The sequence below is a fragment of the Psammomys obesus genome, unplaced genomic scaffold (assembly GCF_907164565.1).
Source record: "Psammomys obesus unplaced genomic scaffold, mPsaObe1.curated_primary_1811, whole genome shotgun sequence".
Taxonomy (NCBI): Eukaryota; Metazoa; Chordata; class Mammalia; order Rodentia; family Muridae; genus Psammomys; species Psammomys obesus.
The window spans coordinates 1,997,338-2,021,439 of NW_026592368.1; the positions used below are offsets into that span (position 1 = coordinate 1,997,338).

The window sequence follows — 24,102 nt, forward strand, 5'->3', positions numbered from 1 at the left end:
GGGGAAAAGGCCAAGTACCTATCCACACATTCAGCCCTACAGAAGATACTGCAAGGAAAACCACAACCCAAGGAGAACTACACCCAGGAAAACACAGGAAATATATAACCCCACATTAGCAAAACCAAAGGAAAGGAAACACACACACAGAAAAAAACACATTACCACCACCAACATAAAAATAACAGGAAGTAACAAAACCTGGAAATTAGTATCTTTCAACATCAATGGCATCAACTCCCTTGTGAAAAGACACAGGTTAAAAGAATGGATATGAAAAAATTTCCTCTCTTTCTGCTTCATAAAAGAAATACACCTCAGCACTAAAAATAGATATTACTTTTATTAATGATATGTTCCTAGCACTGAATAGAGGGCTCAGCATATATGAGCAATGGCCTGCTCAGCCATATGGCCTACCCAGGAGATAGCTCACAACTATCTGTAACTCCAATCATGGGAGAACAGACATTCTCTTCTGGCCTCCACTGATATCGTGCATGTAGTTGGTATACACACTGGCAAAAATTTATGCACCTAAATTACAATCAATTTTAATTTTTCAAGAAAAGAGTACATATATGGGAAGAACATGTTTTACATTAGGGAATCACATATGCATGCGTCTTTTCACCATTTTCATTGTCTTGTCCTCTTTGAGGCCAGAAGAATACACCGGATACCCTTGGCTTAGAAACACAGGTAGTTCTGGCCATTTGATGAGAGTGCTAGGAATTAAACTGGGTTTACAAAGGGCTCCATAGTTTACAACTATATACCGTTTGTAGTTCCCACTATCTGCTTCATACTGCAGGTTGAGTATGTGAGCTCCAAGCTTCCTAATTCAGCTACCATGTGCGACACTTGTGATGACCATTTCACAATGATCCCATATCCCTCTACAACCATAAAGCAAATTAAACACATTTGGAAGTGCCTTAAGAGATTGTATTTTGTCACAGAAAAGGAAGTAATACACACCCATAAATTTTACAACTGGATGATTTATTTGTTGCTGAGACTCATAGACAAAAATTGGGCAGAGTGCAAGGAACTCTGCACATGAACATACCAATCCAAGGGGTGGCAACAGAACCGCTGACCTCTGGACCTGCAGACTATACTCTTATCCCCTGAACTGGACCTGCAACAGATCCTCTTAACTTCTGTGCCATCCCTGCCTTAAGGTTTTCTCTTTGCTGTTGCTCTTTTTTAGGGCACATTCTCCTTGTTTCCGCGCCCTCTAGTGGTGACGGGAGGCAACTTCCTTACTGCTTCTCTCCAGGACTGACCCAGGTTTCATTGGCAGCATTTCCTGGCGCCATGGCAGGGGCACCCACTTCTCCGACACTCCCCCAGGCAGAGCACCGCTGCGAGAGAGAAGCCAGAGGCTAGGCTACTGCCGGGCCAAGGGGCACAGGGCCTCAGGCACCCCATGGAGGGAAGAGAAATGCCTAGAGAATTGCGTGGCTGTTTTTGTTTTTTGTTTTTCATTTTTATTTTCGGAAATTTGGCCATAGACCTTTGCCTTTAGCTCACGAAAGGGATCTGACCCCAGGCAGTTGAGCAAGCCTTCTGCCATCCTCTCTCCATCACAGTGATGAAACTCCACCAAGCGACTCGGGGAGCAGAGGGTCTCTTTCCCCTACGTTTCTGTCCTGTCCGGTCGTGTCCAGGGAACCGTGAAGGAGTGGGGCAGACAGGGATGATGGCCCTCAGGGAGAGCAGAGAGCCCGTGAGGGGGAGGCTTGGGCGAGGGAACTCCAGGAAGTGACTCCGCTTCCTCAGATAGAACTCAGAACCCTGGTTACCAGGTAACCAGAGGCAAGCAGCAGCAGAGGCCTAGAGAGACCAAACCATCCGGAGGACATTTAGATTTAAGCCCTTTCTCCTGCTTCCAGACCTCCAGAGGCTCAGGCCTCTGAGAAGACAGCCACGGTGGTCGCCTGGGCTGCTGCTGGACAACTCAGGCACACTTCCTGACAAGCTCCTGGCCTGTTCCTCCCTGGGAGACCAAGGTGAATAGGGCCTGCCTGCTGCAGGGGAGCTTTCTGCCTGCCCCCCGCCCCTCCCCCAGACCCTATGATCAACAGTAATCCCAGCTTGGGTGAGTGTTCCCCTGAAGACACCCAGGAACACTCTTCATGTCCCCTTCCAGCTTCGGGTACGGAAAGGGGTCCTTGGTACCTCTCGGCGTTTGCACACTTCAAGCCTCCCTTCAGGTCTGATCCTTCCTCAGAGTGAGAGGGAGCCCCTCCATGCCCTTCTCCCCCCACTGCAAAAGGGAGAGAGAAGGCAGAAGGAAAGATCCTGCTCCAGGAAAATAAAGAATAGGGGAGGGGGACTTTGTGACAGAGGCCCGGATTCTAAGAGCTCGGCCTCGGTGGCGAGGCTGCGACCGGCCGCACACTCTGCACGCCGCAGGTCCAAGCGGCCTCGGAGGAACCCGCAGGCCTAGCCCTCTCGGGCGGGGCGGGGGAGGGGCAGGCGACAGGCGCGGCGCAGGTGCAGTGCGCGTCTCCACTGTCAAGCGTGACGGAAGCGCCTTTGCTATGGCTACAGACCCTGAAGGGAAAACGCTGAGCTCGCCTGGGCCTAGTGGGCGGCGGCGGTGAGGGCAGCAATGGGAACCCGCTTCCCGGGCACGGTGGCGGTCATGGCTCGGCTAGCGGACTACTTCATTATGGTAGGCTGAGACCGGGAGAACCCGGGTAAGGCTGTGGGGCGGGAGCCGCCTGGGCTCCGCCTCCGCCCCCGGGCCCCGCCTTCGCCACGGGCTCCTCCCTCCATTCCAGGGCTCTGCCCCTGCTCTGCCCCCGGGCTCCGCCTCCGCCCCCAGAGCTCCGCCTCAACCCCCGGGCTCTGCCCCCGCTCCGCCCCCTGGGCTCCGCCTCCCTCCTTCCCCGGGCTCCGCCTCTGCACCCCCTGGGCTCCGCCTCCGCCCCCGGGCTCCGCCTCCCTCTGCCTCCGGGCTCCGTCTCCGTTCATCCCCGGGCTCCGCCTTCCTCCTTTCACGGGCTCCGCCCCCGCCCCCGTGCTCCAAACCTACATCCCACATACCCGGGCACTGCCCCCACTTCCCCGGGCTCCGCCTTTACATCCCTTGGCTCCGCCTCCGACCCAGGCTCCGCCTTCGCTCCCCTGAGCTCCGCCTCTGCTCCTCCTGGGCTCCGCCTACGCTTCCCCCCCTGATCTGCTTCTGTCCCTCCGGGCTCTGCCTCCGCCCCTCTGGGCTCCGCCCCTCTGGGCTCCGCCTCTGCTCCTTGAGTTCCGCATCCGCCTGCCCTGGGCTCCGTCTCCGCCCCTCCGCCGCAGTCTAGAGGGTTCTGCGGGGCCTGGCTTCGCTCCTGGGAGGCGAGGAGGCAAGAGGGTTGGGTCCCGCGGTGGAGAAGCGGCGGGTCCACGGGTATCAACCATCGCGGTGCAGCCGAGCCTGGCTGGCTGTGGGTATGTGTGAGGGACCCGTAGGACGGCGGTCGCTGGGCGAGGCCGGGGCAGTGCAGATGGGGGCTGGCCTGGCCGGGAGAGCTTTCCCGAATTCTGCCAAGAGCTTCAGTGGAGGCTGCTGGTACCCGGGACTCCGCCCTCCTGCCTCTAGGGTTGGGAAGCGGGGGCGCATTGTGCAGAGTTCCTAGGTATACACTTGTGCTCTGCATCCTGAGTAAGAGTGACGCTGGGGCCAGTCCTCCAGGAAAGAACGTGCAGAGAGTCCAGTGCTGCCTCCTGCCTGCCCTAGGGCGGGTAGTGTGGGGGAGCTTGGATATCCCCGTCTAAGAATGTACTTGGAAAGGCGACAGGATCCGTGCACATTTCTAGGAACATTGTTTCAGGACTTATGTGCCTGTATTCCAGAATGAAATGACTCTTCTTAAGTAAAAACAGCCACTGCAGGTCCTCTCTCTCACTTAGCTTCCATGTAATTTGATTGTTCTCTATTCATCAGAGAATTCTTCATAAGGAACAGTTTGGCAGATACATTGCTGTTTATTCTTTGATGGGCTTGCACAACCAAGAGTATACAGGGTTCACATAGGCTTACTGTCCTATTTGTATTTCTTTGGGTTGCTATGTGTAGATAATCAGGATGTAATAACAAGGTTACTGTAGAGCTGGGGAAACCTCTTTTATTTCAGGTTAATTCCAGTTTTACACTTGCAAGGAATTTTAGCTACCAGCACTGCAGCCCCTTGTCTCAGGAGGTGCTTAGGCAGTGTTTTGCTTATTGTTAGTCGTTGGTAATGCTGCTGTTCTACTCATCTCTTTTTATTGTTTATTTATCCCTAAAAATTTGTTTAAGGGAAAGGATCCTTCACATTTTTTTTCTCACTACTGCCTAATTGAGCTCACTTAAGAGAATCGCTTGCAGGTCAGTGAGATGGCTCAGCAGATAAAGGCTCTTGCTGGGCAAGCCTGGAGACCTGAGTTCGATACCTGATTTTATGAAAAGGTGGAAGGCAAGAAGTGATTGCACAGAGTTGTCTTGTCTTCTGACCTTCCTATGTGTTCCCTAGTATGAAAGCTTCTTCAGTGCTGCCATAAACACACACACACACACACACACACACACACACACACACACACACACACACACACTAAAAAAAGAACATATTGTGCTGAATTTAGAGAATCTTCTTGCTGCTCCAAAATGTCATGTCATTTCACTTGTCAGTCTCTTACAAATATAGTCTTACCCAGACTACCAGTGTGGAGAATCAGTTTTGTTTTTAACCTTTTTCAGTTTTTAGTTACATTGTTCTTCCCCCTACAACAATTTTATTTAGTTGTTTTTGTTTTTGTTTTGAGACAAATTTGCTCTACAGAGCCCTGGCTGTCCTGGGCTTCCTTATGTAGACCAGGCTGGTCTTGAAACTACAGAGATCCTCCTTCCTTGCCTCCCAAGTGCTGGGCTTAAAGACCATGCCCAGCTTCCCCTACAACAATTTTGAAACATTAACAAACTTGAAAAAAGTTCCAAGTATGGTACACAGTTAATTGCTGTTTTACATTGGACATTTTGAGAGGAAGCTGCTGACCTGATGCCCTGTCACTCTGAATGGTTTAGTGTCAATTTTATACAATAAAGAACATTATCCTATGTAATGACAGTGCAGTTATCAAAACAGGAAATTCACACTGACACAGTATTCCATTTAATTTGGATTTTGTTGACTATGTTATTACTCACATAAATGTCGAAAGAAGTTGGTACATTTAAGTGTTGCATTGTTTCTTTATCTCTTTAGTCTCTTTCAATATGTAACAGTTCCCTCATCTTTTTCATGATCTTGTCACTTTTGATGACAATGGGTCAGTTATATTTTTTCTTCATTAATTTATTGATTGGTTCATTTTATATCTCACTCAAACCTTCACTCCCTCCTCTCTTTCCATTCCCACCCTTCCACCCACTTTCCCCACATACCCCCCTAAACAATCTGCCCTGGCACATCACCCAGGAAGCCTCGATGTTCTGGCTTCAGCTGCCCTTCTGCTCACCAATTTTGTCATTTCAGATCCTGTGCCCCTCAAATCTGGTGTGTGTTGGTCACCACCATCTTGGGTTGGCCTCCTCTGCACTTTCTTATAACACATCTTAAAGTCCATGAAGCATTCACTCTGAAATTCCTCAGGGAACAAGAATAGGCCAAGAATCAATCTTCTCATATGTAAAGGCAAGCCAATAATCAAGCATTTTATTTTAACAGATTCCCACATTTTTCTTCTATATCTTGTTCTTTTTATTTTAGTCCTGAATTGAAATAATAAGCAATAAACATTACTTGTGTAAATTTGATAATGTCTTCATTTCCTGTGCAATAGTAATTGCTCTTTTACTTTTTAATTCATTCTTACACAATTTTTGAAGACAAGAACAGAATGCAGTATTTCTGTAGCAAGGTGATAGGTATGGTAGCTAGATAATCAATATTCTTGCTATGCAAACACGTGAACATAAATTTGATTTTCATAACTCACAGAAAGGTGAAAGATATGTGTTAAACAAGATGGCTTCTGCCTTCCACATGTGGCTGTCATTGCCTTGTGCAAAGACACCATGAGGTTAATTGCTTAAACAAGCTTAAGCATGTGTAAATGTACTGTATTTTTTATTGTGCACAAATGCTACCATGTTCAGTGATGTATGAAATCACCTTAAGCAAAAGTTTGCTAACTGCCTTCAGTTTGTGTTATAAAGGAGTTTATTACCTTGTGCAGACACTCCATGTCATCAATTGCTTTAAAAAGCTGTGTGATGGCAAACTGAAATCTGAGGAATGGTTTTAAGGGTGTGGGATATTAGTGAATGAATCCAGAACCTCTTGAATGAAGGGACTACAGGGTTTCCCTGAAGAAGGAGCCTGACAAATCCCCTAAAAGTTTTACTTTTAGCCTTTCTGCAGTCCTTCCCTGGAAGGACCTACTACCTTTTACAAGAGTAATTTCACCCAAGGGTAAAGGGAAAAAAAATCAAACTTTCTTGTATCTATTGTATGCTAGTTCTGAAATAATATGGATTCCTGGAGATAGCAGGAAATATTGCAGCACTTCACATAAAGTAGGGGCCTCTGGAGGTCAGGTGTTTAACAGAGTTTTGGTCAATACCCAAATTACAATAGGTCCAGTGGTCCAATGGTATTACCCAGTCTGAGAAGGTATAATGGGGGTAGATTACATAAAAGGTAGCAGAATTTTCACATTGGCACCTGTACCTGTGGAGGTGTTATGGGTTCAGGAATAGCCACACACTAACCACTCAAACACCAAACTCAGACTGATGGAAGTTATTGAATACTAAACAAAAATTGATCATTCAGGGCCATAATCTGGAATCAGGAGCCAGAATATGATGCTGGTTTTTTTTTTTTTCCTAAGGCTTTTTATTCATAAAAACATAACCAGGTAACAACCAGGTAACCAGGTGTATGAAAAAAGATTGAGCCATGGACATGAAAATCTTTCCACTTTATTTTTTTTCATAGACTTAAAGTTCTTGTCATACACATCTTTCACTTGCTTGGTTAGAGTTACAGCAAGATATTTTATTTTATTTGTGGCTATTGTGAAGGGTGTTGTTTATAAAATTTCTTTCTCAGCCTATTAATTTTTTGTTTATAGGAGGACTGCTGATTTTTTAATTTAATTTTCTATCAATCATTTTGCTGAACATGTTCATCAACTGTAGGAATTATCTGGTAGAATTTTCAGGGGTCACTTGTGTATACTATCATATAATTTGTGAATAGTGATTGTTTGACTTCCTACTTATCAATTTGTATGCCATTAATCTCCTTTAGTTATTTTATTGCTTTGGCTAATTTTGTCTATAGAGCTGTTGTACACATAAACTCTTTTAATAAGTTTTCTACCATAAAGGAATACTCCTCCTTCAATTTGGTACATACCTTTCTGACTATAATATCTTGACTAACAATTATGATGTTTCAGGAGCTAGAGTATATCTTTTGATTTCCTTCTTGGGTTAAAATTTATGTCAGTTTGATATTATTCTAATAGGCTTGCAGCATGTGTAAGTTACTTGATCTTTGTCAGTACAACTTTTAATAACAGTTTTTAAGATTTTGTGTTTCTAATGTTTCAGCTAAAATACATTGTTAAGGTTTGCATGCCAATCCAGGAAACTGACCAGGAAGGATGATTGAAAGGAAAATAAATAGGGGAGGGAGCCCAGTATTTCTTCTATAGAATTAGAGACTGGCTACACTGCTGCTAAGGAGGAAAACTAAAACTGACCACTTTTTTCCCTTACTAAAAAGCAGCATCTAGCCAAAAGTGCAAAGGATTGTAAAAAAGTGGGCTCTTTGTTCTGAGATTAGCTCCTGTGCAGGAGCAGTCCTCTGCAGTTAGGTCCCGAATCCACTCACTTATTTTTTAATTGATAGGAAAGAGGAAAGTAAGCAAAAACCATCCATGCATACACACTCAAGGGAAGGAGTAGATGAATTTAAAACCTTTAAGATCAATGTTAACAAATATTTAAAAGTTTACATATGACGATGTTGCTTTTAGCAAGCATTTCCTCTGCAGAAACTGCAGCAGGTTGAGGCTGCCTGTTCCACAGTATCTGCCCCATACATACACATAGACAAACAATCAGACATATAGACATGTACATATTCCTACACACATTCCATGGACCATATAAAAGAAGCTCCACAAATATAAACAATTGACATGCATTCATGTAAAACATGTACAAGAAACAGACAGGCAGACATGTTTACATATCTACAACTTAAGGATGAAGCCAGTTCCAGCAGGCTTCAACCTAATGGGCTTCTACTCAATAGGTTTTTCACCATCGGACTTCACCCCTCATTTATTGTCTTGTTACAGTTCTATACTTCTGAGACAAAGGATTTACCTCATAGTCAAAATGGCAACAAACACAAATGAATTATAAAATGCAACAGGTTATATATTTTTAAACTAAACATTTTTATCTATGTATCCATTACATGCATTCATAGTGAGTTCAGAATGACAAAGGTTGACAGTGGTCTAAAAGTTCCAAAAATATATATCTTTTCATTAGGACTGACCTAGCTATTTCTAAGTTTATAGTGACTTTAGGACAATAATTTTATCTGTCTTTCATTCTGAAAAACAAAACTAATTTAACATGACAGTATATATTCCCATTAGTTGACAATGTATAAGAAAATACAACAGAATAGTTTGTTTTTAATGGCATGAAAATTTGTACTTAATGTAAACATTCCATCATAGCCCCATTACATTTTGTGTTCATGGGAAGTTTAAACTAACTGTATATATATATATATATATGTGTGTGTGTGTGTGTGTATTCATGCCATCATCTGGAATGTAAGCTATATGAGGTCACAAGTCTGTCTCATATCTGTCTCCTAGTGAAGCATCTGGAGATCCACAAAAGTATTTATTGCAGCCATAAACTTGCTAAACTTGTTTTAGAAGTTCTTAAACCATTTAACTTTAAAATTGTTTAAATCAAATCAGGAATTCTATAATCATGAATTAATCCATCTACATAGCAGTACATCTTCAATAAGGTCCTGTAGGAAGTTTTTTAAGTCTGAGTGGGAAAATACCCAGAAAGTGATTGTTCACAATTTACCAGATTTTACAGAGACTCGGGAGTGCACAAATGACGGTGTTATCAGAGGTTGGAAGCAATTCTGAGGTGCATCACCGTACAAACCGCGAAAAATACAAGATTACATTCCAGAGTGCTCTCATACCTACTGAACTTCCCTAATTCAATTGCTCTTGACATCATGTCAGAGGCTTGAACCTTTTCTGGGCATGTGTCATAGTACAGACCTGACAAAATACCAGATCACCTTCCAGAGGCCCACTTGCCTAAAGAGCTTCTTTAACAGAATGGCTCCTGGCAATACATCATGGAGAATTTGTTTTCTAGTCCTTTTGGTTGGTGTTCTATTGTTCTCTCAAAACATGTTACATGATACTATTAGCTTTTGGAAATTTTCTTTTGTATGTATTTATTTTTTATCAATTACAGTTTAATCATTTTGTATCTCAGCTGTAGCCCCCTCACTCATTCCCTTCCAACCCTCCCATGTCATAGATTGACTTCCCTGTCTTTGTGTTATTCAAGTACGTTGACCATATTTATAGTCATTCTTTTTATTTCCTCGGAATTTCTTCCATGTCATTTTTTACGTGGGGTCATTTACATGGGATCTGAAATTTGTGGAGATGACATATTATCTGGGGTTTTCATGTTTTTAAAATTAGTTATTTATTTGTTGAGACATTTCTGCATTGGAATTTCACATCATGAGTTAATTTGTTTGAAACATTTCTCTCAAACCACCTTTGATCTTTCATCAGAAGTGTTCACAGTGTTCAGACTGGGCAATTCATAGCAGTCTTGGGAACCTCTGAACAATTTTACTGTCTTATATGTGCTTTTGTGTATTCCCACATGTATGTCTGTACACGACATGCATGCCTGTTGCATGCAAAGGCCAGAAATAGGTATGGGATTTCCTGAAAATCTACTTACAGAAAGTTGTGCGCTATCATGTCAGTACTGGGAATAGATCCCAAGTGACTTTAAATGCCGAGCCAGCTCTCCAACAACAATGATAGTGAATTTATTTACTCTATCTGATCTTTGAGGATACAGATTTGGGTATTCTTTTTCATGGCTACAGCACAGTGCTTCCAACAGTTAGGATAAAGAATCTCCAAAGTGTTTCTTTTGGCAGTGTGATGTGGTCCTGGGTCTCTAGTGTGGATATGGAAACTGGAGAATACTACTATGGCATCTTGCAGACATATGTGACTCTGGGTAATGTGTGATGCATACAGATTAGCATAGGCATACAGGTTGAGAAAAAAGTACAGATTTAAAAGTTCTAACTTTACTCTCATAACTGAAATACATAGATATGAAAGTAAGCATAGTGTTACCATAGTCTTCTCTCCTAGCTGCCAACGAGAACATGGGGCTCAACATTGCACAGTTACACCTTAAAAGTCAGGAAAAGTCTATCTTTCACAGTTGTTCTCATCTGTTTATTGACTAACTTATTTTTTCTATAATGTTCATCTTTAAAAACTTTGTTGTATCTTCTGTTCTTCTTGGACTATGATATCTGTATCAACAATAAAGGGATTTCATTTTCATGATTACTGAAGACATTGTAACAATGATTTTTGTCAGGAAATCTCAAGAACAAAAAAAGATTAAATAAACTCCAAGTCCTCTTACCAGGACATTCCCTTGAGGAAAATGTTTAAGTCCTATGTGTTTAAGTCTCATGCTTATCCTATATCAATGAATCTTGTTGAAGAAGTTGTCAATGAATTTCATATTCTATACATTTAGTGCTCTAAGTGAGGATCATCTTTGAGTTGATTGATGCATGGATTTGCTCTATTACCCAGGATTGCATTGAACTGTGGTTTACTGAGAAGCAAGTTTTCCTGTTCCTTTTCACTGTGTATTGTTTTATAACAGATAAGTTCTATCTATTATATAGTCATTGCAAATTGTTAGTCTGAAGCAGAAATAGAAGTCCTAACATGCTACAGTTTGGCCTGCTAGCATAACTTATTGTAGTGCTTTTTTGTTATTTTATTTGATTTTTGTATACTCTATTCAGCCATCCTTTCATATGGAAGTCAGTTTACTTTAGGAGACATCTTTTCATTGCCATGTTACATGTTACTGTGCCAATGCACAGTACATTTGTTGCTCTGAACTTCAGTATATTAAGTGAAAGTACAAAATGTGATGCCTTTAAATTATTGTATATTTTACAGAACTGAGAGAGATATCTCATAAAACCTAATGTTTTCAAAGCATTGTAAACAATAGATGAACATACTGCTCTAGAGGCAGGGATGGAACACAAGGACACCTTTACTCAGTGACTAACCCAGAATGAAAAAGTAGAGTTATACTTAAGCAGTTTAAATCTCAGAACGTAAACAGGGGACTTGATTTGTGCACTGAAGTTAAGTAGATTTAGAAGTGAGGAAAGTATCAGGACTATTGGCTTTTCCAAAGTGAGAAATAAGCTGATTGTGTTGGGTGCGGACATCACAGTGTTTCGCAGATACAGATGTATGTATCATGGAAGAAAATTTGAAACACTTATAGTCAGTAGAAATAGGCAATTCCATGGGTTGTCTTTGGTTTGGAAAAGCATAGTCCATTTTGCTGTGTTTGCACTTCCTGGGCATTTCAGGCCTTCCTCTGATGTAGGATGCCTTCACTGGCCAAAGTTGTCATATGAAAACTTTCTTGCTTCAAACTTGGCCAAAACAGTCCAATCAGGAAGTTGATCCTTGAGCTCTTGCTGCCCATCTACTCTGCTGAAATGATGGTGCCTGTGGCTAGAGAAGATTCAAAACATATTTTCCAACTTGTTTTCAAGAACACAGGACTCAAAGGCAGAGCCTAAGGAAAGAGTTTCAGAAGTCTCAACAGCAGTCGAGGAAGTTTCAGGAACAACATGGTGTGATTAGGGTGACTGCTGCACTCATTAACAAAGTGTAAACACTCATTTTCCCAAACACTTGGGCTGAATATATACCTTCTGGATGTAGTTAGAGCTCTGTCCACTAGTCTAATTGCTGGGCATATGGATGTGTTAGCAGAATGTTCTGGATTTTATCTTTGGGCTCCTGTATATACCAAGTTTTTTTTTGTGTGACTTTACTGACAATGACTGCTATGTAACAGTCAAGGAAGATTTTCACCTAGAAGGAGATGTGATGGTTTGTGCATTTTTTCCTCTTCATATTTATTACACAACCAAAACTATTCTAAAGGAAATGTCTTTCCATGATTTTCACATACAGTAAGTACAACTATTCATTGTAATAATTTAGAACTCTTGTGACTTATATGATTTATGGATTAAAACTTCCTTGTGTTTTTCACAATCACTCTTTTCCAATATAAAATATATTCTAGTATATTTTAACGTGTACTTCGTTTCCTCTTTCACATGAAAAGTGATAACTTTTCATTTCAGTTTCTTAATATGCTAATGGAATTTTATGATTTTTCTTTATCATACCGTCATGGCGAATGATTCAAATATTTTATTGGTGATATGGTTTCAGAGCATGAATAATTTTATCTCAGTATAATATGGTACTTTTGGGCCTTTTTTCAGTACAGATACAGACCTGTAAGAAACCACTAAATGTAGAGACACCTGAGTGCCTGGAATGCTGCTAAAGTTTGCTACATATAGCATCCAGGTGATTATAGCTTGATTTGCCCATTTATTATTTTTTAAATTTAATTTTAAAATTTATATTAATTACAGTTTGTATCCCAGCTGTAGCCCCTTTCTCATCCCCCAATACCCCCACCTTCCCTCATCTTCTCTCATTCCCATCTCCAAGTCCACTGATAGGGAAAGTCCTCCTCCTCTTCTATGTGACTCTAGCCTATCAGGTCTCATCAGGACTGACTACATTGTCTTCCTCTGTGGCCTGGTAAGACTGCACACAATCTCCTCAGAGGGAGGTCATCAAAAAGCCAGCCACTGACTTTATGTCAGAGACAGTCCCTGAATCCACATGGAGACTGAGCTGCCATGGGCTACATCTGTGAAGGGATTCTGGGTTGTCTCCATGCGTGGTCCTTGGTTGGAATATCAGTCTCAGGAAAAAAAAAAACATTTCCCCCAATTTTTTTGGTTCTTTTGCTCTCCTTGTGGAGCTCCTGTTCCCTCCAGGCCTTTCTATCTCCCCCTTCTTACATAAGAATCCCTGTACTCTGCCCAAAGTTAGGATATGAGTTTCAGCATCTGTTTTGATACCTTGCTGGGAAGAGTCTTTCAGAGTCCCTCTGTGGTAGGCTCCAGTTCTGTTTCCTGTTTTCCCCCTCTTCAGATGTCTGTCCTGTTTGCCTTTCTGAGTGAGGATTGATCATCTTACCCTGGGTCCTACTTCTTGCTTAGCTTCTTTATGTGTACAGATTTTAAAGGTAATTCTCTGCATTTTTGCTGAGCAAGGTGACAGAAAACAATAAAGAAAATTTAGATTGAGTTAGTGTGGTACTCTCCCTTCTTCACAGCACTGGGTAAGGAGTGCCAGGAAGAATCCTAGTGATTTCAAGGCCACAGTGTGTTCCAGGCCAACAACTGATACATGACCACACTCTGTCACAATAAATTAAATAAGTCAGTCAGTCAGTGAATAGTTAAAGAAATGATTAACAGATACTGAAATAATGTGGACAGCTTGGACTGACCCTGGATTTCCTTTCTACCTTACATTCATAGTTATTGACACTAAAGAACCTGTGCATGCACAGAGACTCACATCTATACTAGGGATGCACACAGCTCAGGAATATACAAAAAGTTAAAATAAATTTAAATGTGGATTCATATGAACTGTTCTCAGCAACTGAAGGCAGAGACAAGAAGATGCCCGTGAGTTCGATGCCATTCTGGTCTGCATAGTGTGCTCCAGGCCATCCTATTCTAAAAATATCATAGAAATGACATCTGTGGCAATAAATGATTTGAATTAACTTCGTGTAATACTTTTAATAAGTTATTATCACAGAAAACTAAGTGATTGGATCAAGACACTGAAATTTCATAATTATAGAGGCTGAAGGGCCAAGTTTCAGACACCAAAAGTTATGATGTTTAGTCAGAACCCAACTTCTTATTCATAGTTTATTTTTCTACACATAAAAGGTAAACAAAGCTGTATAATAAATTGCATTTTCTGAGACCATAACTATTGAATGTTAATACTGTAGCATATTGCCTAATCATATTTTCTTAAAATACCTAATTTAATTGTAGTCATTCATGAGAATATATTTAAAAATTATTTTATAGAAACATTGGCATTTGAATTATAAAAGCCATTGCACTTAATAGGACAGTTTATGGTCTATGTTAGGTTCCTGTATATTTTTTTCAGGTATCAGCTTAAGAACTATCAGTTCATTCTGGCCTTGGCATTTGCCATTGAGGAAATCAACAGAAAACCTAATCTTCTACCAAACACAACTCTGGGATTTAATCTCTATAATGTTGCACATTATGAAACAAATATCCTTCTTGCTCCCTTTGGCTCACAAATTTGAGGCAACCTCTAGCTAATTACAACTGCGGGTTGAAGAGAATGTCACCTGCTGCACTCACAGGAACATCATGGACACTAACTTCCCAACTTGGGAAACTGCTAAAACTTTAGAAAATACCTCAGGTGAGGGCTGGGGTGTTGGATCTAGGAGTCAAGAATAATTTTGACATTACTGGATGTCTCAAAAAGTGAAACAGGGGCACTTGGATAAATGATCTATAAAGGAAAGTATGAAGGTACTTGATAATAGATCCACATTTCCATTACTTGAAATAGAAAGGAAGAAGTTGATGACCAGCTACCTTACTGAAACTGGAGATCTGTCACTAATATATATATTTTTTAGAAAAGTCTCCTTTGGGTTTGCCTTTTAAATATGACAGAACAATCTTCATCCTGAGTGATTACATCTGTTGATTCAGGACTGATTCTCTGTTTGATGTCAGTGTTCTTCCTCTTGTTTCCATTTTTTCACTCTAGCTCACATTTGGGCCTTTTGATTCTACCTTAAATGACTGAAGTGAGTTTAATTCTCTCTATCAGATGCCCCCCAAGGACACATTTCTGTAACTTGCCATTGTTTCTTTGATGCTTCCTTTCAGCTGGTCCTGGGTTGGTCTGATCCTCCCAGATGACCACAGAGGGAATCAGATTCTAGCAGACTTGAGAGAAGATATGGAGAGTAATACCATCTGCATAGCCTATTTGAAAATGATCCCTCATTCCTGGAATTCATATTCCAGTGCATTATGGAAGGATCTGGTGAAAATTCAGAAATCATCAGCTAATGTGATAGTTATTTATGGGGACATTGTTTCTTTGCAAGGTTTAATGCGACATATTGAGCAACTGTTAGTAACATGGAAAGTCTGGATATTGAACTCAATGGGATGTTGATAACATTGCTGATTATTTCATGGTAGAGTTATTTCATGGAAGCCTCATTTTTTCACACCACCAAGAAGTGATGGTTGACTTTACAAATTTTATCCGCACAGTTAATCCCTACAAATACCCAGAAGACACTTACCTTCCTAAGTTTTGGTTTTTGTTCTTTAAGTGCTCATTTTCTGAGTCTGATTATCAACTTTTGGAAAACTGCCAACCCAATGCTTCTTTGGAGTTACTGCCCAGACACCTTTTTGACCCATCCATGAGTGAAGAGAGCTATAATGTATACAGTGCTGTGTATGCTGTGGCCTACAGCCTCCATGAGATGAACCTCCAGCAAATACAGACACAACCATATGCTAATGGAGAAGGAAAGGAATTCTTCCCCTGGCAGGTAAGATCCCTTCCTATGTATGGAAATATCAGCAATGTGATGTTTTTATTATTTCCTTAGGCATTCAAATTTGGTATCATAGATTTTTAGAATATGTTAACAAGCAAGGATATAGTCTTCATATCAAATGTTGGAGCAATTGATCCTTAAGGGTTAAAATGCTTCTGACCACTATCACAAGGGTTATGATGTTAAGGATAACTTTATACTGTTCTGTCAATTTTAGGGCCCTCATTTTGAGGATGGGAACTTTGAATATATTCTGAAAGTACCTACGCCTAGCTTTCCAAAGCAATTTAAATAAACTGAGTCTGCATAACTTAGTACCTTGCTGACTTAGCTGTGCTTACTTCAAGGATTTATCTTGAAGAGAATGTGGTTTTCAAAAAAGTTTTAAATGTATTTATTTTTAGTGTTAATTTTCTTTTTTATTAACTCATTTTTAATTAGTTTGCGCACTTTGTATACCAGCTATAGCCCCTTCGCTCATCACCTCCCAATCCTACCCTCCCTCCATCTTCTCTTCCCAGGCTCTCACCAAGTCCACTGACAGGGGAGGTCATCCTCCTATTCCATCTGACCCTATGTGAAGATGTACGATATTACAGGAAGGGCAAGCACAATGACCCAAGGACCCCGTCAGTTAAACCACAAGTGTCTGTCCCGGCTCTCCAGCCAGCCATCTTTCACACCTCTCATCTGCCTTTTGTGTGCGAGTCTTTGCTAAGAGTCAAGTCTCAACTGATAAGGCCTCGGAGACATAATCATTTTCCATTGACAGCACCTTGCAACCAATTCACAAACATTTTCATATTAATATTGAGCAATTTCCCTACATTCTAATCCATCAAAGCAGGCTATTAATCCTTCCTGTACCATTCTCTATTCAAATGCTAACAATTTTCTTCTCACAAGCTAAAACATTTGTCCGACAGCCCCTCACACAAAGATCCCACATTGTTAGAGATGATGGATCAGAGTGTTAATATGAAGGATGCAATGTAAATTACATCATTGATACTGTACATATGTAGACAGAAGAAATCTTCTTAAAGCATATCAGGTATCATCAGGAATGGCTGCATTGTTTTCCTCTGTGGCCTGGTAAGGCTGCTCACACCTCAGGGTGAGTTGATCAGAAAACCAGCCACTAAGCTCATGTCAGAGACAGTGCCTATTCCCATTACTGTGGAATCCCACTGAAAGACTGAGCTTCAAAGGGCTACATTTGTGCACGGTTTCTTGGTTATCTCCATGCATGTTCCTTGGTTGGAATATCAGTCTCAGGAAAAAAAAAACATTTCCCCCATTTTTTTGGTTCTTTTTCTCTCCTTGTGGAGCTCCTGTTCCCTCCAGGCCTTTCTATCTCCCCCTTCTTACATAAGAATCCCTGCACTCTGCCCAAAGTTAGGATATGAGTTTCAGCATCTGTTTTGATACCTTGCTGGGAAGAGTCTTTCAGAGTCCCTCTGTGGTAGGCTCCTTTCTTGTTTCCAGTTTTCTCCTTCTTCAGATGTCTGTCCTGTTTGCCTTTCTGAGTGAGGATTGATCGTCTTACCCAGGGTCCTCCTCCTTGCTTAGCTTCTTTAGGTGTACAGATTTTAGTATGTTTAGTCTATATTTTGTGCTTAATATCCACTTATAAGTGAGTATAAACCATGCGTGTCCTTCTGCTTCTGGGAAACTCACTCAGGATGATCTTTTCTATTTCCCACCATTTGCCTGCAAATTCCATGATTTCCTTATTTTTAAATGCTGAGTAGTATTCCATTGTATAAATGAACCACGATTTCTGTATTCATTCCTCCATTGAGGGATATCTGGGTTGTTTGCAGATTCTGACTATTACAAACAAAGCTGTTATGAATATGGTTGAACAAATGTCCTTGTACTATTGGGCATATTTTGGATATGTGCCTATGAGTGGTATAGCTAGATCTTGAGGAAGCACTATTCCTAAATGTCAGAGAAAGTGCCAAATTGATTTCAAAGTGGTTGTACAAGTTTACATTCCCATCAGCAGTGGGAGGAGGGTTCCCCTTTCTCCACAGTTCTCCAGCATGTATTGTCCCTTGTATTTCTGATCTTTTCTATTCTGATCGGTATAAGGTGAAATTTCATGGCTTTTTTGATTTGCATTTCCTTGATAAAGATATTGAGCATTTCTTTATGTGCCATTCTATTTTCCTCTACAGAGAATTTTCTGTTTAGCTCTGTACCCCATCTTTAAATTAGATTACTTGATTTGCTGCTTTTTAATTTCTTGAGTTCTTTATATATTCTGGAGAGTAGCCCTCTGTCAGATACATGGTTGGTGAAGATCCTTTCCCAGTGTGTAGGCTGTCATTTAATTCTGATGATAGTGACCTATGCTTGTCAGAAGCTTTTAAGTTTCATGAGGTTCCATTTATTGATTGTTGATGTAAGGGCCTGTGCTGTTGGTGTTTTGTTCAGGAAGTTGTCTCCTGTGCCTATGGGGTCAAGTCATTTTTCTTCTAACCAATATAGTGTATCTGGTTTTATGTTTATGTTATGTTTGATTTTGGACTTTAGTTTTGTGCAGTGTGATCAATGTGTATTTGCATTGTATTTGCATCAATGTGTAAATACAATCTATTTGCATTGTTCTACATGTAGACATACATTTAGACCAGCCAAGATGATGTCTTTTTTCCATTGTATCGTTTTGGCTTCTTTGTAAAAATTCAAGTATCTGTAGGTGTATGGGTTTATTTTTGGGTCTTCCAATCAATTCCATTGACCCACCATGTTGTGTCTATGCCAGTATCATGCAGTTTTTATTACTGTTGCTCTGTAGTACAGCTTGAGATCAGGGATGGAGTTACAGCCAGATGATCCGTTGTTGTACAGTATTGTTTTAGCAATTCTAGGTTTTTTTTTATTTTTCCCTATGAAACAGAGAATTGTAATTTCAAGGTCTGTCAATAATTGTGTAGGTATTTTGATGGAAACTGCATTGAATCTGTAGACTGATTTTGTCAGAATGGCCATTTTCACAATGTTAATCCTATGGATCAATGAGCATGAGAGAACATTGCATCTTCTGATATCTTCTTTAATTTCCTTCTTCAGATAGTTTTTTGTTTTATTTTTTTCCACACAGGTATTTCATTTGCTTGGTGAGAGTCATACCATACTTTATGTTATTAATGCATATTGTGACAGGTGTAGGTTCCCTAATTTCTTTCTTATCACATTTGTATTTCATATACAGTAGGGCTATGGGAGGATAAATTTTGTATCCAGCCACTTTGCTGAAGGTGTTTATCAGCTTAAGGGATTCTCTGGTTCAATTTTTGGGGTCACTCATGTCCACTACCATATCATGTGCAAATAGTGATGCTTTGACTTCTTCCTTTCCAATTTATATCCCCTTGATCTTGTTTAGTTGTCTTATTGCTCTAGCTAGGATGTCAAGTACTCTGTTTAAGAGAAATGAAGAGAGTGGGCAGCCTTGCCTTGTCCCTGATTTCAGTGGGATTAAGTTTCTCTCCATTTATTTTTATGTTGGCTATAGTATTCCTGTATATTGTCTTTATTATGTTTAGGTATGTTCCTTGTATCCCTGATCTTACCAAGACTGAAAAATCATGTGAGAGATCACATAGTAATGAATGGCCAAAACCACTTAGATATAAAGTATGATATTCTCAATTTTTGGAATTTTCCAAAGGGTCTTGGATTAAAGGTGAAAGTAGGAACCTTTTCTTCCGATGTCCCCCTTGGTCAACAGTTGTCTTTATCTGAGCAGATGTTTCAATGGCCTACAATATTTGCAGAGGTGAGTCCTTGCTTATCTCACTTTGACCTTTAATAAAAACAAAAATAGTGTTCAAGATGTAATGATCCTTTGATACTTATTATGTATCAGTCAATATTTAGTGACCAATAAGGAACTTCACATAAAAAGAGCCAAAATAGAATGTATTCTCATTTCCGGACTTTGACAATGGAAACATTTATTTTTATATCTTCTTAATGACCACATATTTCTTAGGAATAGAGTGTCTGTTAGGTTTCTGTTATTACCTCAAAACATTGATAGATTTATTTTGTCACCAATGCTTAAATATTTCAGGAAGAGGTAAAGTGGCATATTTTTGTCAGCCTCTAAAAAAAGGTAGAATAGTGTGGTAGGCCACAGAGGAAGACAATGCCACCAGTCCTGATGAGACCTAATACGGTAGTGTCAGATGGGAGGGGACAATGATGTCCCCTATGACTGGACTAGGGGAGGGGCCTACAGAGAGAAGAGGGAGGAAGGGTGGGATTGAGAGATGATGGAAACAGCCACAGCCGGCATACACATTGAATGAATTGTTATAAATATTGATAATAATAAAGGAAAATTAACAAAAAAGAAATAAACTAAGTAAAACATACATATCCCATCTCCTTTTCATTCTGTCTGTGACAATAGCTAATGAAATACTGACTCCCATTGTGTGTTGGCTTTATTCAACTCAGGTAAATGCTTCCATACAAGTCCTCACAAACATTTCCAAAGATCTGTTGCCATGATGAATCCAAGCCTTGTAGAGTTGTCTGTTAACATTCACAACCACATTGGATATTAAATCTTCCCCTAGTGTAGAGTAAGTATAGAGACAGGTTGACTCTGAAGTCATACCATGATCTTATAAAACACTTTAATGACAATAGCATCATATTTTGGACCAAGTTTTAAATATGTGGGTTGTGTGGCCCAAAATGTTCCAAACTTAGCAATAGCAAAACCTATTATCTTTCATTGTAAACATTTCCAGATGACACTTCATAATATGTCACTCACTCAAAATTTTCACATGAATCCAAACATTTGTTAATAGCTTTCATTACTCTTAGATTCCTCATTCTGTGTGCAGTGAGAGCTGTAGGCCTGGATTCAGGAAGTCTGCCAAGGGAGGCAAGGCTATCTGCTGCTTCGATTGCACTTCTTGTGCAGATAATGAGATTTCCAATGAGACAGGTAAATACAGGGTGACAGAGAACTTTCTAACTTCTCCACAGAAGTCTGGAATACCTAAGCCAAAGGAAAATGACCAGAGAGAAGAGATAAGACTTTTGTTCCTTAATTAGAAATTTAAAGTGTTCCAAGAGACAGTAAGAGTCAAAGACACACTCATCCTCATAGTCAGAAGTCTCATACAAATACTAAGCTAATAGCTAAAATATATTTGTAAAGGACCTGGTGTATCTTGAATAAAACATTATTAGATTTCCATGATCACTAAAGAAAAAATATATAGAAATTTGATTCTCCTGACAATAAACTTGATGTTTAATTCCAAATGTAAAACAGAGGAAATTTGATGAGGTGATAGGTTTTTTGAAATATACACAAAAAGTTTAAGGTAATAGAATAATTTCATTACAAATCAAGGTTGTATGTTTTGTTTATTCATTGTATTTGATATATATTTTTTCATTTAAAAATTATTTATTTATTATTAATCACATTTAATTTTCTTTGTATCACAGCTGTAGACGTTTCCTTCATAACCTCCCAAGCCCACCCTCTCTCATCTCCTCCTATGCCCCTCTTCTAATCCACTGATAAAGGAGGTCATCTTCTCCTTCCTTGTAACTCTAGACTATCACATCTCATCAGGACTATCTGCATTATCTTCATCTGTGACCTGGCAAGGCTGCACCTACCAGGGGTAGTTGGCCACTGGCTTCATGTCAGAGACAGTCCCTGTTCCCCATACTAGGGTACCCACATGGAAACTGAGCAGCCTATGTGCTCATTTCTGCACAGGGGGTCTAGGTTTTATGTTTTTTTTTTAATTCAAGAGAAAAGTCACAAATATTAGCAGCAGAGTATTCAAAACTTTATTGAATACCTAGAAATACCTAGAAATGCTAGAGCTAAAAGTAACAATGTATTTCTAGTGAAGGATTTAAGCAACAAGGATGTAATGGTTTTCATTAGTATGAACCAATTTGTGTACCCTAGATATTTTATGGAAATAAATAAATATGGGTTCCAAGTCTTAGAATACTATATAAGAAATTCATTTCAAAGATTATTGTCCATATTGGACAAAATATATACCCAGAAATTAGTGATTATTTTATAAGATAATGTCTGAATGAAATTAGGACTATGCAGTATTTTCTGGAAAATTGTGACCTATAAAATAGATGCAACAGAGACACAAATTCAGGCTAAACATAGAAATACAAAGGAAAATCTTTGGGATTATTTGATTTTTGTTACCATATGCAAAAATGGCTGTATAGATTTGAAATGATTCACAGACTGCTTAACATTTGTTTCTGAAACAACAAAGGAAGGTGAGTCAAGAAGCATTTTAATTACCTGGGGCTGAGGAATAACTTATGTGGAAAGGGTACACCTGAGGAGTCATTCACAGTTCCCTTCACTTATCAACAGATATGGACCAGTGTGTGATGTGTCCAGAAAGTCACTATGCAAACTCAGAGAACCACTGCCTCCAGAAATCTGTGAGCTTTTTATCCTATGAAGACCCTTTGGGGATGTCTCTCACCACCACAGCACTGTGCTTCTCTGCACTCATGGCTGTGGTTCTTGTTGTCTTTGTGAAGCACAGACACACACTCATTGTCAAGGCCAATAAAAGGGCTCTCAGATAAACCATGCTATTGACACTCATCATCTGCTTCCTCAGTTCCTTGCTCTACATTGGCCACCTGTATCTTGCAGCAGACAGCATTTGGAATTTTGTTCACTGTGGTTTTTCTCCACAGTGTTGGCCAAAGCTATCACAGTGGTTACTGCATTCAAAGTCACTGTTCCAGCTAGATTGGTGAGGTGGTTAATGGTACAAAGGGCCCCTAACTTCATCATTCCCATCTGTAAAATGATCCAACTTGTTCTCTGTGGAATCTGGCTGTTAACTTCTCCACCATTCATTGATCATGATGTTCATGCTGAACATGGCCATATCATCATTGGGTGCAACAAAGGATCAGCAGTTGCCTTCCACTGTGTACTGGGATACTTCTGACCCTTGGCACTTGGGAACTACACCATGTCCATCTTGTCCAGAAATTTGCCTGACACATTCAATGAAGCCAAGTTCCTGTCATTCAGCATGCAGGTGTTCTTCTGTGTGTGGGTCACCTTCCTACCTGTCTACCACAGAACAAAGGGGAAGGTCACAATGGCTATGGAAGTCTTCTCTATCTTGGCTTCCAGTGCATCTCTGCTTGGTTTGATCTTTACCCCCAAGTGCTACATCATTTTCTTAAGACCAGATAAGAACTCCTGTCTTGACATCAGGCAAAAAAAAAAAAAAAACAAAAAACAAAAAACAAAAACATTCAAGAAGGAAGTCACTTAAATTTTAGTTAAAAAGTAAAATTGATCTATGCTAGTAAATTAAATACAATGACTGACACCACTGCCACAACTTTCCATGTCTCTTATTCAGGTATATTATGATGAGAGTATGATGGCTCATAAATCTTCATTTAATTTTACTGATGTATTTTTGAACTGGAACAGTTATTTTTAACTCATGTTTGAAAATTATGTTTTACACTATTTTCATAATAAAATTTCTCGGTTTCATTTTTTGACATGAAGCCTCATAAGTAGAGCAGTGTGGACTAAGCTCATGGATATCTGGTTTCCTTTGCATGCAAAGTGCTGGTGTTGAAGATGTGTCACCGTGTTTCCAGTATTTATTTGATCCATCTTTTTTATTTTTTATTACATTTTATTACCTGTGTATCCCAGCTGTATCACACTCCCGCATTCCCTCCCAATCCCACCCTCCCTCCATCTCCTCCCTGCCCCTTTCCAAGTCCACTGATTGGGGAGCACCTCCTCCCCTTTCATCTGACCCTGTTTTATCAGGTATCTTCAGGACTGGCTGCAAAGTTCTCCTCTGTGGCCTAGCAAGACTGCTCCTCCCTTGGGGGGGGAGGTCAAAGAGCCTGCCATTGATTTCTTGTCAGAAATAGTCCCTCTTCTCCTTACTATGGGAAACCAATTGGTTACTGAGCTACCACAGGCTACATCCAAGCAGAGGTTCTAGGTTATATCCATTCACTCCTCGGTGGAGTGTCAGTCTCAGAAAAGACCCCTGTGCCCAATATATTTGGTCCTTGTGGAACTCCTATCCTTTCCACGTCATACTAACTCCCCTTCTCCTGAAGGTTTGGTTATGAGTCTTAGTATCTGTTTTGAGACAGGAGTC

The 24,102-nt window shown here is 40.3% G+C and overlaps 1 pseudogene; it reads left to right on the forward strand.

Moving 5' to 3' along the window:
* The first annotated feature begins 3,403 nt into the window (after positions 1-3,403).
* Positions 3,404-23,538, forward strand: LOC129681238 (vomeronasal type-2 receptor 116-like; annotated as a pseudogene).
* The last annotated feature ends 564 nt before the right edge of the window (positions 23,539-24,102 follow it).